We start from the raw sequence: 13666 nt of genomic DNA, 5'->3' as shown, positions 1-13666 counted from the left end.
GCAGGGAGTTCCAGAGTTTACCAGAGAAAGGGATGAATGATTGAGAATACTAGTTAACTCTTGCATTAGAGAGATGGACAGAATAGGGGCGAGAGAAAGAAGTGGAGGGTGGAGGGGAGGCATGCAGGCAGCAAGATCAGAAGAGCAGTTAGCATGAAAATAGCGGTAGAAGAGAGCTAGAGATGCAACATTGCGGCGATGAGAGAGAGGCTGAAAACAGTCGGTTAGAGAAGAGGAGTTGATGAGACGAAAAACTTTTGATTCCACCTTGTCTAGAAGAGCGGTATGAGTGAAACCAACCCCCCTAGACATGTGAAGCATACTCCATACATGGACGGATAAGGTCCTTGTACAGAGTTAGCAGCTGGGGTGTGTGAGAAAAAAACTGGCGAAGACGTCTCAGAACACCTAACTTCATAGAAGCTGTTTTAGCTAGAGATGAGATGTGAAGTTTCCAGTTCAGATTACAAGTAAAGGACAGACCGAGGATGTTCAATGTAGAAGAGGGGGACAGTTGAGTATCATTGAAGAAGAGGGGATAGTTGTCTGGAAGGTTGTGTCGAATTGACAGATGGAGGAATTGAGTTTTGGAGGCATTGAACAATACCAAGTTTGTTCTGCCCAATCAGAAATTTTAGAAAGATCAGAAGTCAGGCGTTCTGTGACTTCCCTGCGTGAAATGTTTACTTCCTGAAGGGTTGGACGTCTATGAAAAGATGTGGAAAAGTGCAGGGTGGTATCATCAGCATAAGAGTGGATAGGACAAGAAGTTTGGTTTAGATAATGATGAATAATAAGAAGAGAGTGGGTGACAGGACAGAACCCTGAGGAACACCACTGTTAATAGATTTAGGTGAAGAACAGTGACCGTCTACCACAGCAGCAATAGAACGGTCAGAAAGGAAATTTGAGATGAAGTTACAGAGAGAAGGATAGAAGCCGTAGGAGGGTAGTTTGGAAATCAAAGTTTTGTGCCAAACTCTATCAAAAGCTTTTGATATATCCAAGGCAACAGCAAAAGTTTCACCAAAATCTCTAAAAGATGACCAAGACTCAGTAAGGAAAGCCAGATTACCAGTAGAGCGGCCTTGACGCTGATCTGGTGATCAGATAGAAGGTTGTGAAGAGATAGATGTTTACGAATCCTCCTGTTGAGGATAGATTAAAAAACTTTAGATAGGTAGGATTGGGGAGTCACATTACTTTGAAATTGAAAAGCTAGTTCGTGTGGTGTGTGATATGTTTTAAAGAAATCCTGTACCTATAGTTGAACGTTGCGGGGAATTGTTTCAGTATCATTTTATCGTTTTATTCACCTGCGTTAATTCCTGTAGCGTTGAATTCCTAAAAGTTCAGCCAAGCATTGTGTTTCGGGTGGACCAGATTAAGTTCGGGTGCAGCGGTCGTGTTCGTGGCGGTGGTGGTGCTGCGTGCTGCCAAAAGTTGAGGCTGGAAAAGTTGGTGCCGCCATTGCCTGCTTTTAACACCGTTCGCCCAGGTAAACACTCCCACTTCCCCCTTCCATTTAGCCAAGAGTGGCCAGGTAACCCTCCTGTCCCTTCCCTCACCCTCCTCCACTCTCCTCCGAGGCTACAACCTTTCCCTAATTCCGTCGCCTTTCCCTCCCTTACTAACCCTCAAACCTATCCTCTATTCACACCCTTTACCTTCTCTCTCTTTTCAATTTCCGCTACTTTCTCCCTAATTCCCCTGTTCTTCCCTTTCTTACCGCTTCTCTAGCTCTCTATTCACTCCTTACGTTCATTCATTTATCTCTTTTTATCCATGTGTAAGCCTTTCACTCTTCTACGCTAACCCAGATATCTACACATTCTTTCCTTACTTCCTATGTAACTCTCTAACTTTGCAACGTTTCTTTAATTTCCTTTTCTTTCATCTTCCGAGTCTCTTATATCCTTAGGTTGGCCTAAATATCTACGCATCCCTGAAAAATACACTTGTGTGATCACAGAACAGTCTTTTAATGTGCTTGGATAGGATGCAACTTTTCCCTAATGGCTTACAAGTGCATTTTTATACTTACCTAAAATGAAGTGAAGGAGGAGGAGGAAGAGGACAGGAGGGACCTTGAGAAAATGATAACCACGTGCAGAAATGGGCATGGGGACTTGAATCGAGAACAGGACAGGAAAGGAGGACATACAAATTCGGTGGGAGTGGATGAGTGGTTGAGGAGATGAGAACGTGACGAGATGAGAGGAAAAGGATGTACGTGCGTGGAGAAAATGTTGGACTGAAGTCACGAAAGGCGGAGGGTTGTGGAGCGTGTAATTGTGGATTAGAATGTTAAACTTAAATGGAATGAGTAAGGAACGGGGTAGAAGAGACAGAGAGAGAGAGAGAGAGAGAGAGAGAGAGAGAGAGAGAGAGAGAGAGAGAGAGAGAGAGAGAGAGAGAGAGAGAGAGAGAGAGAGCTGAATGTGGTCAAATAAATTAAATACGTGAGGGAGGAAGCAGTAAGGGGGTTTTTATAAAGGAGAAAGAAACATGCAAAGGGAACACTGGGAAGGAACAAAACACGGCAAAGAAGGAAGAACACGCAGCCAGGGAGTGCAGGAGGTCACTCTGTTCATAATTAGTTTAGTTGTCCTTTGTCCATTTCCGTTCCATGAAGGAGGAAGGAAGTTTACATACTCGAACAAAATTATTCCCCGGTGCCTCACAAAGTTGGACAATTTTATTTAGGACATACGAGTAGTGTCCATTCTCTCTCTCTCTCTCTCTCTCTCTCTCTCTCTCTCTCTCTCTCTCTCTCTCTCTCTCTCTCTCTCTCTCTCTCTCTCTCTCTCTCTCATTAGATTATCCTTTTGGTTACGTTTCCCGGAATAATATATTTTTTTATGTTGCTTCTTCTGTTATTGTTTTTATTATTATTATTATTATTATTATTATTATTATTATTATTATTATTATTATTATTATTATTATTATTATTATTATTATTATCATCATCATCATTGTTATTAGCATCATTATCTTTTATTTCCTGTTATACGATAATGAACATTGAGAAAAAAATTGAAGTGCAAGATATGTTTGATGATATTGATGATGAGGATGACGATCATCGTACGTTTGGTTCCATTATGTGCTGGGACCAGAAAACATCAAAGCCAGTAGAGTACATACTACTAATAATTATGCATGTTAATGATCACTTTCCTATTTGAGTTGCATTTTGATTATCACCTTCATATTGGCAAGGCACTCGTTAGTGTGATGAATGAATGAGAAAGAAATTCGTGAGTGGTCTGCTTTGTTACTGATGTTGTTACTTATTGTGTAGGACATTGTAAAATATCTTTAGTGCTGCACCTGTTTATCTTTTAATGCATCATCTACGAGTATATCTAGCTGTTTATCATGACCTTCATTTGTAATTAATATGCACACAGGTACGCTCTCGGGGACGTGGCAATGAAAAATGAGGAAAGGCCTTGGGGATAATGATGGCGGTGGGCAGAATGGAACACAATGGCATTATTGATGGTGCGGAGAAGAGAAATCGTAATGCAAGATCGCTCGTTCAATTATCCACCAGCAGATATATCACGTGAGAGGAGAATTCAGTCCCCTCCTGCACTTCCATCACGATCAATCCCTCCCTGTAGCTTGTTAGTCCACCTTAGCACACCTCGCCATCACCTCCTACTCAAAGCCTAACACTTTTCTTTAAAATCCTTTCCTCTGTAACACTACGTAAAGTTCAGTTTTTCCTTTCTACTCTCTTATCTGCAAGTTTTTACCATCTTTTTCCCTTTTAAACGTCATTTCCTTGAAGTGCCACTCCTCAACTCATTTCCTTGCTTATACATTTGTTTTCTTAATTCTGGCTTCTGTTATGCTCTGTGTGTGTGTGTGTGTGTGTGTGTGTGTGTGTGTGTGTGTATGTTCTCTCTCTCTCTCTCTCTCTCTCTCTCTCTCTCTCTCTCTCTCTCTCTCTCTCTCTCTCTCTCTCTCTCTCTCTCTCTCTCGCTCGCTCTCTCTCTCTCTCTCTCTCTCTCTCTCTCTCTCTCTCTCTCTCTCTCTCTCTCTCTCTCTCTCTCTCTCTCTCTCTCTCTCTCTCTCTCTCTCTCTCTCTCTCTCTCTCTCTCTCTCTCTCTCTCTCTCTCTCTCTCTCTCTCTCTCTCTCTCTCTCTCTCTCTCACACACACACACACACACACACACACACACACACACACACACACACACACACTTCCCCTCATATTCATATTCACACAGACATTTTTGTCCATGATGTCATCCTTGATTGTATTAATCATTGGCGTGGACTCTTGACGGCTCGCACTCTCTCTTCAATGAGCAGTGGAGAGTGTATCAGATCATTTGTTGGAGGTGAGGCACGGTCATTGAAGGCTGCGTCTTTTCCTTCCTCATCCTCAGGCATTAATTTGATTTAAGCTCCCTTCTCCTCTTCGTTTTTTTTTTTTACTGTTTTTCTCCTCCCTCTTTCACACACACACACACACACACACACACACACACACACACACACACACACACACACACACACACACACACACACACACACACACACACACACACACACACACACACACACACACACACACACACACACACACACACACACACACACACACACACACACACACACACACACACACACACACACACACACACACACACACACACACTACATGTTCTTTTATAACGCAATTAATTTCTGGAATCTTTTTTTTTATTCTAGTCCTTACTTTACTTTTACATTTTTTTTTTCTTTCTCACTTGTGATTTTCTAATTGTGAATGTTTAAGTGTCACTGCGCTCAAAGATCTCTCTCTCTCTCTCTCTCTCTCTCTCTCTCTCTCTCTCTCTCTCTCTCTCTCTCTCTCTCTCTCTCTCTCTCTCTCTCTCTCTCTCTCTCTCGTTTGGTTCACCAAGACTACATCTTTTCTCTTTTCTTCCTTTCTTCCCCCTTTGCTTACATCTTTCAACTTTATCTTCCTTTTTCCAAGCCCTTCAATTATCTCTCTTCCTCTCCCTCTTTCCTTTTCTAACATGCGCCAGATACATCGCCCTTCCCCTTCCTTTCTTCTCTCTTTCTGCTTCCTCTTCTTGCCTCTCCCTTCTGTCCTTCATCTCCCTCACTCTTTACCTCTGCCCTGCTCCTCCTTCCTCTTCTTCCTTTCCTTCCTGTTCTTTTTCTTCATCTCTCTCTCTCTCTCTCTCTCTCTCTCTCTCTCTCTCTCTCTCTCTCTCTCTCTCTCTCTCTCTCTCTCTCTCTCTCTCTCTCTCTCTCTCTCTCTCTCTCTCTCTTTCCCCCATCCCCTTTGTACTTTACCTTTCTCGATATTCACCCCCACCCTCTCCCCTGCCCCTTCCTCACTTCCCTCTAGTGGCTTTCCTCCCCTGCTTCCATCTCCTTACTGACCTTCATCTCCCTCCTTCCTTACCTTCCTACCTCTACTTTCACTCTCTCAGTCATCCCTTCCTTCTTCCTCCCTCCGGGGAGGTCTGTCCCTGGCGTCTTAACTTGTGCACCAAGTATGTAAGGAAACTGGACCCTTGCGTGTCTTCCACCTATTTGCCGATGGGCCTCTTAAAGTGACTCTTCGTCATCCTCTCCTGATGGCTGTAGGAGAAGGGGCTGCAGCCAAGAAGAAAAAAAGAAAGTAGACGCGAATGAAACCGTAAAAGAAGCAGCGATAGATAAGAGTTTTTTCTTTTATTTTAAGGGTGAATAGATGGAAAGAGAGATAAAATGACACAAGAATGTGAAAGGATAATGTGAAAGTGAATGGAAATATGCAAAAATAAATTAAGGTAATGAATGAGTCTTTTAATGGGTATTTAAAGAGGAGGAAATTAAATCAATTGAAGGAAGAAGCAATAAATATGAGTTTTTATTTCATTTTATTTTTTTTTTAGAGGTAAGGGGAGGAAAACGGAGATAAAGCGACATAAGAACGGGAAGAATAATGGGTAGTTGAATGGAAATATGTAAAAAAGAAGTGAAGGCAAATGAATGAGAGTGCCTGAATGTGTTTAACGAAGAGGAAAAGGGATATATCTATGAAATGAAAGCAGAAGTGAATGAATTTTTAAGAGAGAGAGAGGAAATGCGGATAAAAAGAATATAAAAATTAGAAAGATATAATGAAAATTTGCAAAAAAAGAAAATAACCAAGGCAATAAATGAGTGTGTCTGAAATAGTCTTTAAAGGGGAGGGGAACAGCTATCAAATAAAATCAGTTAAGCAAAGGATGAAAGGAAAGGAGTGAGTGCAAGTGTGTAAAAGATGACGCAATGAATAAAAGAGTGTTTTGCTTCCGACAAAGAAAAAAAGAGGAACGAATTAAAAATGTGCAAAAGAAGCAGCAATGAATAAAGGATTGCTATGCTGCCGCGAAGTAAAAAAAAAAAAAAAGGGAAAAAAACGAAATTGATAAAAGTGTGTAAAAGAAAATCCGTGAATAAGAAAGTGTTTTATAGAAGGAAATGACTAGAAAGGAAAGAAGAAAGTCAAGGAGAAAGGAGAAACGAATGAAAGTGTGTGAAAAGAAAATGTCATGAATAGAAGAGTGTTCCAAAAGAGAGGAAAAGGGATGAAAGCAAGGAATCCATCGTCTGAAAGGGAGTGTGACAAAGAGTATTAGAATGTGCGTATAGATGGAGACTAACAATGGGAACTTCATTTGAAAACGGATTAAGGAATACTATTTGGACAACTGAATTAAAATGCTTCTACTAAAAGCATCAAAAATATTGACCAGTGTCTATTTTGATTTATTTTAATAGCAATAATTTGTAAATAAATGTTTTTTTGTTTTTTTTAATAATAGAAAATACATAATGAAAAACTGGAGAAATAGCGACAAGGGAAACATATCCTTTCTTCCTTTATAGATTAAGCCAAAAAATAATGACAGCTTTTGTTTTTTCTCCTCACTCATAGATGGCGCTGATGGCCCTGCTTGCTGTGGCCTTCTCGATTATTGTTTTCTTTTAAGAGAGGGAGAGAGAAAGAGGGGTACGAGGGGAGGGAAGGAGGGAGGTGATGAAGAGAAGAATAGAGGGAGATAAGGTGGAGAAAAGTAAGAAGTAGAGATGACAAGGAAGGAAGGAGGAATGGAGACAAGATGTGGGGAGGGAAGGAGGGAGATGATGAGGAGAGGAAAAGAGGGAGAAGTGGGAAAGAGAGAAATAGAGAAGATAACAAGAAAGAAAAGATAATTTAGAGGAGATGGCGAGAGAAAAGGAGGGAGATGATAAGAAAGGAAGGAGAGAAAGAGGTAAAGAAGACGGCTAGGTTCGGGGAAAGGATGGAAACAAGGGGACAGGGAGGGGAAAGAGAAAATGGACTTCTGCCTTCCTTGATCAGGAACTTTCTTGGAAGTGATATTAACTCTTGCACTACAACACCTATCATGTGTTGTTTTATTTGAGTAATTCTACATGATTTTGCTGCTTCAGAGTAAAAAGTAAGAAAATAAAATGATTGAAATACTAACTTAACCCAACCTAAGATGCTAATCTAATAAAAAAAACAACTGAAATTCTAACGTAATCTAACCTAAAATGATCTCAGTTCTAACTTAACTTAACATAAAATGATTGAGATACTAACCTAATTTATCCTAACCTAAAACGATTGAAGTACTATCCTAACCTAACCTAAAATGATCTCAGTTCTAACTTAACTTAACATAAACATAAACATAAAATGATTGAGATACTAACCTAATTTATCCTAACCTAAAACGATTGAAGTACTATCCTAACCTAACCTAATATATGCAACTTAACCTAACCCAACATAATATAACATGATTACAATATTAACCTGACATAACATAACCCAAAATGAATGAAATGCTAACTTAACCTAGTGTAAAACGATTGTCATACTAACCTAATCTACTAACATAAGACGATTGAAATGCTAACCTAATTAATATAGCATAACATAACCTGAAGTAAGCTAACTTTGCCTATCATAATCTAAAACGATTGCATTACTCAGTCACACAATCTACTGAAAGTGGCAGTTTTTTAAAGTATATTTTGAATTTTCACCACAGCACTCTGTGAAGACGAAGAAGCATGCAGTCAAAGAGTTAAGAGAGGAATCTGGGGGGAAAAATATATATACTAAATCGGTTCACTCTCGCCCTTTAAAACTAAGCGGCAAGGAGACAGATTTAATGGCTAAGCGGAGAAGAGATTGATTGGAAGGAAGTAATAAACCTGATTAAAAAAAATACGTAAGGGAAGCAGAAAGGCAAGAAGGGGAGGAATTGAAGAGTGTAAAGAAGGCGGAGTGACGAGGGATGGGATGAAGTCTCCTTTTTTCTTTTTCTTTTTCTTTTTTTTTTACTCTAGCAAGATTGAAGATTGACATGATTGACCTCACAGCCTCCATTCCTCCTTCCTTCCTCCTTCCTGCGTTCCTTCCAACTTTTTCAATCTTCCTTCACCTCGTTGTTGTAATTTTTTTTTTCCGCCTAAGCAAATATCTCGTTTATCCCTCGACCATTTCCTGTAATAGTCGATGTCCACAAATTACAAATGGCCCCCATGAGACCGGCGAGCCTATAGTGAAAATTTAATGCAAGCTGTAATTAAAGTATTAGTATTTAATTATTAACGTGCCACGGTATTATAGAAAATGGAAGTAAGGAGGGTAAAGGTGGAGGGGTGGCATTAGTAAAATTATACGCTTAGGAGGAAGAAAAATTAAAAATAAAATTTGTGATGGTTCTCGAAGTTTAAGTAGGTGTGCCAGAGAGAGAGAGAGAGAGAGAGAGAGAGAGAGAGAGAGAGAGAGAGAGAGAGAGAGAGAGAGAGAGAGAGAGAGAGAGAGAGAGAGAGAGAGAGAGAGAGAGAGAGACTTAGTGGAACAACATGGGTAATAGTTTGCATTTTGTTTCGCTTTAAAAAATGGTAAAGAAGAAACAAATAATTTAAATTATTGTTTTGTGTGAAAGTGTATACCTCGAATGTAATAAGGAAAAGCGTCTTATGGGGAAGTCTTTGTCTTCATCATCCTATACCTCTTAGTCTAGATTAATCAGTGTAGCTTATCACAGACAACCTCGTAATGATCAATGGGTTTGCTGTTGTTTGTTTTTCCTTTTTTTGTAATTTGTGTCTGCGTTCCTTTTTGTTTTAGGGATATTAATGCCATAATGTGGTGCAAGTGGGATGAATGTGTCTCCATTAACAGAAATCGCAAATTGATATGAGGATTTTATATGATGACTCAGCTTTGGAACAGTGAATAATGTTTCAAATATAAACCATAAACATAAACCGTAAATAAATATATGGAGTTTATATGATGGATTAGATTTGACACAGTATTGCAGGAGAATCCTGAGCACTTCGTAGATTGTTTTGGCAAGTTATATTCCACGGTGGACTGGTGAAAGAAAACGGAGAGATGTTTGTTCCTTTCCGCCTTTGGCGACATAAATCGTACCGGTGAATAAATAAACACTGCCCAGCAAAGGAGAAGATTCATGTCTCACCGGATGATGGAGATTTGCCGTCACATCCCTTTACTGTGCGAATATTCTTATTTTAAATATTGAAGGATAAAGGATTCCGGGAAAGATCGATGGATAAAGAGAGGGATTAAACCGACGACTTTCTTCTTGAGGACGAAAATTCTATTACGTTAATGGCCCGGAATATGCTTTTCTTCGCCTGTGTAGTTAATGCACTTTCCCCTTCCCCCCTTCCTCGCTTCCTCTTAACTCTTCTTTCTTTTCATACTCCCTGTCTTACCCCACCACCACGTGTTCCCCCCGCCTCCACACCCTCTCTCTCTCCTTATCAGATTCACTCCTCATCTGATTAGCGTCGGGCAATCAAGTATTATTTTTAGGGTGGAGACTAATAATTGGCCATAATGATGCGCCTCCAGCAGTCCTTCCTTGATGTGATTAAGCTCGCGTAGTTTTGTCATTATATTTTGTGTTTCCTCTCTCCGCCGCATCGTCGCAGTGAGGGGAGAGAGGTGAAGGAGGAGAAGGAGAAGGAGGAGGAGGAGGAAGACGAGGAGGAGAAGGAGGGGGAGGAGCAGGAAGGGCGGCACGTCACAGGAAGACTGTAATTGTTTCTTAGACTTGGTGAAGGATGAAGGAATTAATATTAATGCTGAAAGGTAACGCGACTGAGGAGAGAGAGAGAGAGAGAGAGAGAGAGAGAGAGAGAGAGAGAGAGAGAGAAAGAGAGAAAGAGAGAGAGAGAAACAATTCCATACTAAAAAATGCATAGACACCGAAACTTGTAACAAAATTTAAGCCTGTGTCACATTACAACACTGAACTCTCTCTCTCTCTCTCTCTCTCTCTCTCTCTCTCTCTCTCTCTCTCTCTCTCTCTCTCTCTCTCTCTCTCTCTCTCTCTCTCTTTCACTCACTTGCAACATCAGTAACAATAACATGAGACGCGAGCAAAAACAATAAATAATAAACACACACACACACACACACACACACACACACACACACACACACACACACACACACACACACACACAGACACACAGACACACAACTTCCAAAGAGAGAGAGAGAGAGAGAGAGAGAGAGAGAGAGAGAGAGAGAGAGAGAGAGAGAGCGCCGCCTACCCCAGCCTGTACCAACCTATCCCGAGGTCTGCCTGGATATCCTACACTAACCTGACGCCGCAGCAAACACGCCACAAGGGGGTGTCCGCTCCCATGAGTCCGGCCCGGCCTCCCTGACAAATTGAACAGAAAAAAAAATTGGAAAGAAGAAAAAGAGAAAAAAGTATTCCTGTGCCTCCCTCACTTTCCACTGTCCCACACACTGGTCTAACTTCTACTTTCCCTGGTTTTTCCCTCTTTCTCTCTTCTTCTTTCTCTTCAGTTCCCTTTCATACTTTATTCTTTGTTTTCCCTCCTTCTCCTCTTTCTCTTTAACTCTCTTTCCAATTTCCCCTCCTTTTTTCTCTCCCTTTCCCTCCTTATACTCGTCCTTCTTTTTTTTTTTTTTCCTCTTATATTCTCTTCTCCCACACGTTGTTTACTTTACACTAATACAGAACACCTACATTACTTACATTCTCGTATATCAATAACTCTCCTGGTATCAATTTTGTTCTTATAGTGTATATTGCTACATATCATTTCTCTCCCTCCTCTTCCTTCTCCTCATTTCTGGTATAGTTAATCCACGTTATCTTCCTCCACGCACCTGCACCTTTCTTTCACTTATAAGCAGTAAGAAAACAATGCCATAACTCAACGCTGTTCTCGTGGTTGTGATATCGTGCCGTAACAGAAAAGTCGAGCAGTGACGAATTAAAAATATCCTTGTGCATCGTGGCTGCCTTCTTTGCTCTTGTTAACACTCACTGCCTCCTAATGCTCCTCTTCCTCATTCCCTTCCTCTTCCTCCTCCTCCTCCTCCTCCTCCTCCTCCTTTTTAACTTGTTGTTACTCGTTTTCCTTTCTTTTATTCTCCTTCTCATTCACTCATCTCCCTCTTGCTCCTAGACTCTTTCTAATCCATCTCCCCCTCTTCCTCCTCCTTCTCCTCCTCCTCCTCCTCCTCCTCCTCCTCCTCCTCCTCCTCCTCCTCCTCCTCTTCCTCTTCCTCTTCCTCCTCCTCCTCCTCCTCCTCCTCCTCCTCCTCCTGCCTCCTTTCTCATTGCCTAGAGACAGAGACACTCAACTTCATCAATTCTTAACTCGTCTGCACAGAAACAGGAAATATGCAAAAAAAAATAAAATAAAATGGAGACCGTGCCCCCCCAAAAAATAAATAAATAAATAAAATAATAATAAAAAAAAAAAAGCGTTCAGTTACAATTCATATATCGTGTGTCTTTAGATCCTTGTAATAAAACTACACCGTCGCTTCTGAAGACGTGGTGATATTTTAAAAAGAAACTAATATTACAAAGGAACTTGAGTTAAAAGAAATGGTCTGGTATCCAAGTCTGCAAGTGTGCTCTGAGGTGTTCAGATTAATTAAGTTGTCTGCAGGTGTGTCATTCGGCATTAATTTATTCCTCCTCTTCCTGCTGCCTCCGCTGCCGCAGGGGTGGAGGAAGGGAAAGGACAGGAAGAGACGGGAAGGAAGGGGAAGAGAAGGGAAGGGGTGCATATTTAGTGGTATAGCCAGTGATGGGATCTATTCTTCCTTCTCCGCCTCCTCGTCGTCGTATTGCTTCGGCTGCTTCTCTTCACTTCCTTTTTGTTCTTTTCAGCGTTTCAGCCGCTTTGGTTCTCTTCCCACTTGTCTTTCCCTCCCACGCTAACTCCGCCACCATTCATTGGCACCACTACCTCCTCCTCCTCCTCCTCCTCCTCCTCCTCCTCCTCCTCCCAGTTGTGTTAAAGCAGCGCATCCTCTCATTCAGCTCTGCCGTGACTAATCCTTGCCCAATTTTTTATCTGGCAATCTTTTCCTTCCACAGTCCCAAAGTCCCCAAGGTCTTTCTGTTCCTGCCTCTCCCGTACGACCTTCCTTGTCCCTTCCTTCCACTCCTACCTCTCCCCTCCTCTATACATACTTTCGCTCTCCGCTCTTCACTCTTCCTCTCCCCTCTCTCTTCCCCCCTAAAGTTACTTCCACATGTCTTCCCCAAATTTGTTGCTATTATATTATAGTAAATATCTCTGCACTGTATTCTGCCTTGGATTTATCTGGCCAGTTTATCTTTGTTACCCTTGTTTTATCTATCTCTTTATTCTTTTTTTTTTTCAGGAGTGACTCGCTTTTCCTTGTCAGTGGCGTTGTGCGTCGTTGTGACTGTCATCGATCTTCCTTCCGTTCCTCCCTCTCCATATTTTCACTAATGCTTCCCCGCAAAGGAATTTATCAAGTCGTTCATCTTTATTATCCGTGGTTTATTTTTCATTATTATTTATGAGGGAGTCTTCTCGTCGTCGTTTATGTCACGGTATCACAGCCCGACTCTTTGATTCCGTCTCTCTGTACGTTCTCATATTTTCTTTATCACTGACCTTTAGTAGCACTAGAAGTAGTTTCCATCGATTCTTGGAAAGAGTACCGTAGTTTTCTACTTTTCTTTTTCTCACTCTGTGGTTTTATGATTGCATTTTATCTTTATTACGCTACGCTGTTTCCTTATCGTTGTTTTACGTGTTATTTATATGTCACGGAAAAGATACTTTGCTGGAAAGCCTCCCAAGTACAATCAAGACTGCAAGTACTGCTGATTGTGTTATATGTAGTTAACGACGCGTGACAGGTGGAAGAGCGGCACCAGGTAAGGTATGGCAGGTAAGGAGATGTTGCTGGGTACAAATATAAGGTGTGTGAGATATGGAGAGGTAAGAGGTAAAAATGATGTTACAGATGAAGTGCAGACAGGCATGGCAAAGGTAAAAAGAGAGGGAGGGGGTAGAAGGTAGCAAGTAAGGGGAATGTGATAGGTAAGGTGAATATGATAGGTATAGGAGAGGTGGCACATAAGAAGTGATAGACGAGGGAGACATGCGACTTAAGGGAGACGGTAGGAAATGGTAAATGATAGGGGATTACCAGGAGAGAGTTAAGGTAAGGGAGGATCTTGTGAGGGAGAGATGATAAAGGACATGAGGAATGGAGACGAGATGCAGGGTGGGTGAGAGACTTATAGCAGGTAAGGGAGATGGCAGGGAATTACAGGTGAGGTGGAA

The 13666-nt window shown here is 41.2% G+C and overlaps 1 long non-coding RNA gene across 1 annotated transcript in view; it reads left to right on the top strand.

Annotated features, from left to right (window-relative positions):
- The window catches only part of LOC135101093 (uncharacterized), a 19047-nt gene extending 15153 nt beyond the window's left edge, over window positions 1-3894 (top strand). The window contains exon 3 of the long non-coding RNA XR_010269014.1: window positions 3417-3894. This is a non-coding gene — a long non-coding RNA (uncharacterized LOC135101093). The remainder of the gene's footprint in view (window positions 1-3416) is intronic.
- The last annotated feature ends 9772 nt before the right edge of the window (window positions 3895-13666 follow it).

Source organism: Scylla paramamosain, chromosome 6 (assembly GCF_035594125.1).
Source record: "Scylla paramamosain isolate STU-SP2022 chromosome 6, ASM3559412v1, whole genome shotgun sequence".
In the NCBI taxonomy this organism is placed as follows: Eukaryota; Metazoa; Arthropoda; class Malacostraca; order Decapoda; family Portunidae; genus Scylla; species Scylla paramamosain.
This window is presented reverse-complemented; position numbering and strand designations above follow the sequence as displayed.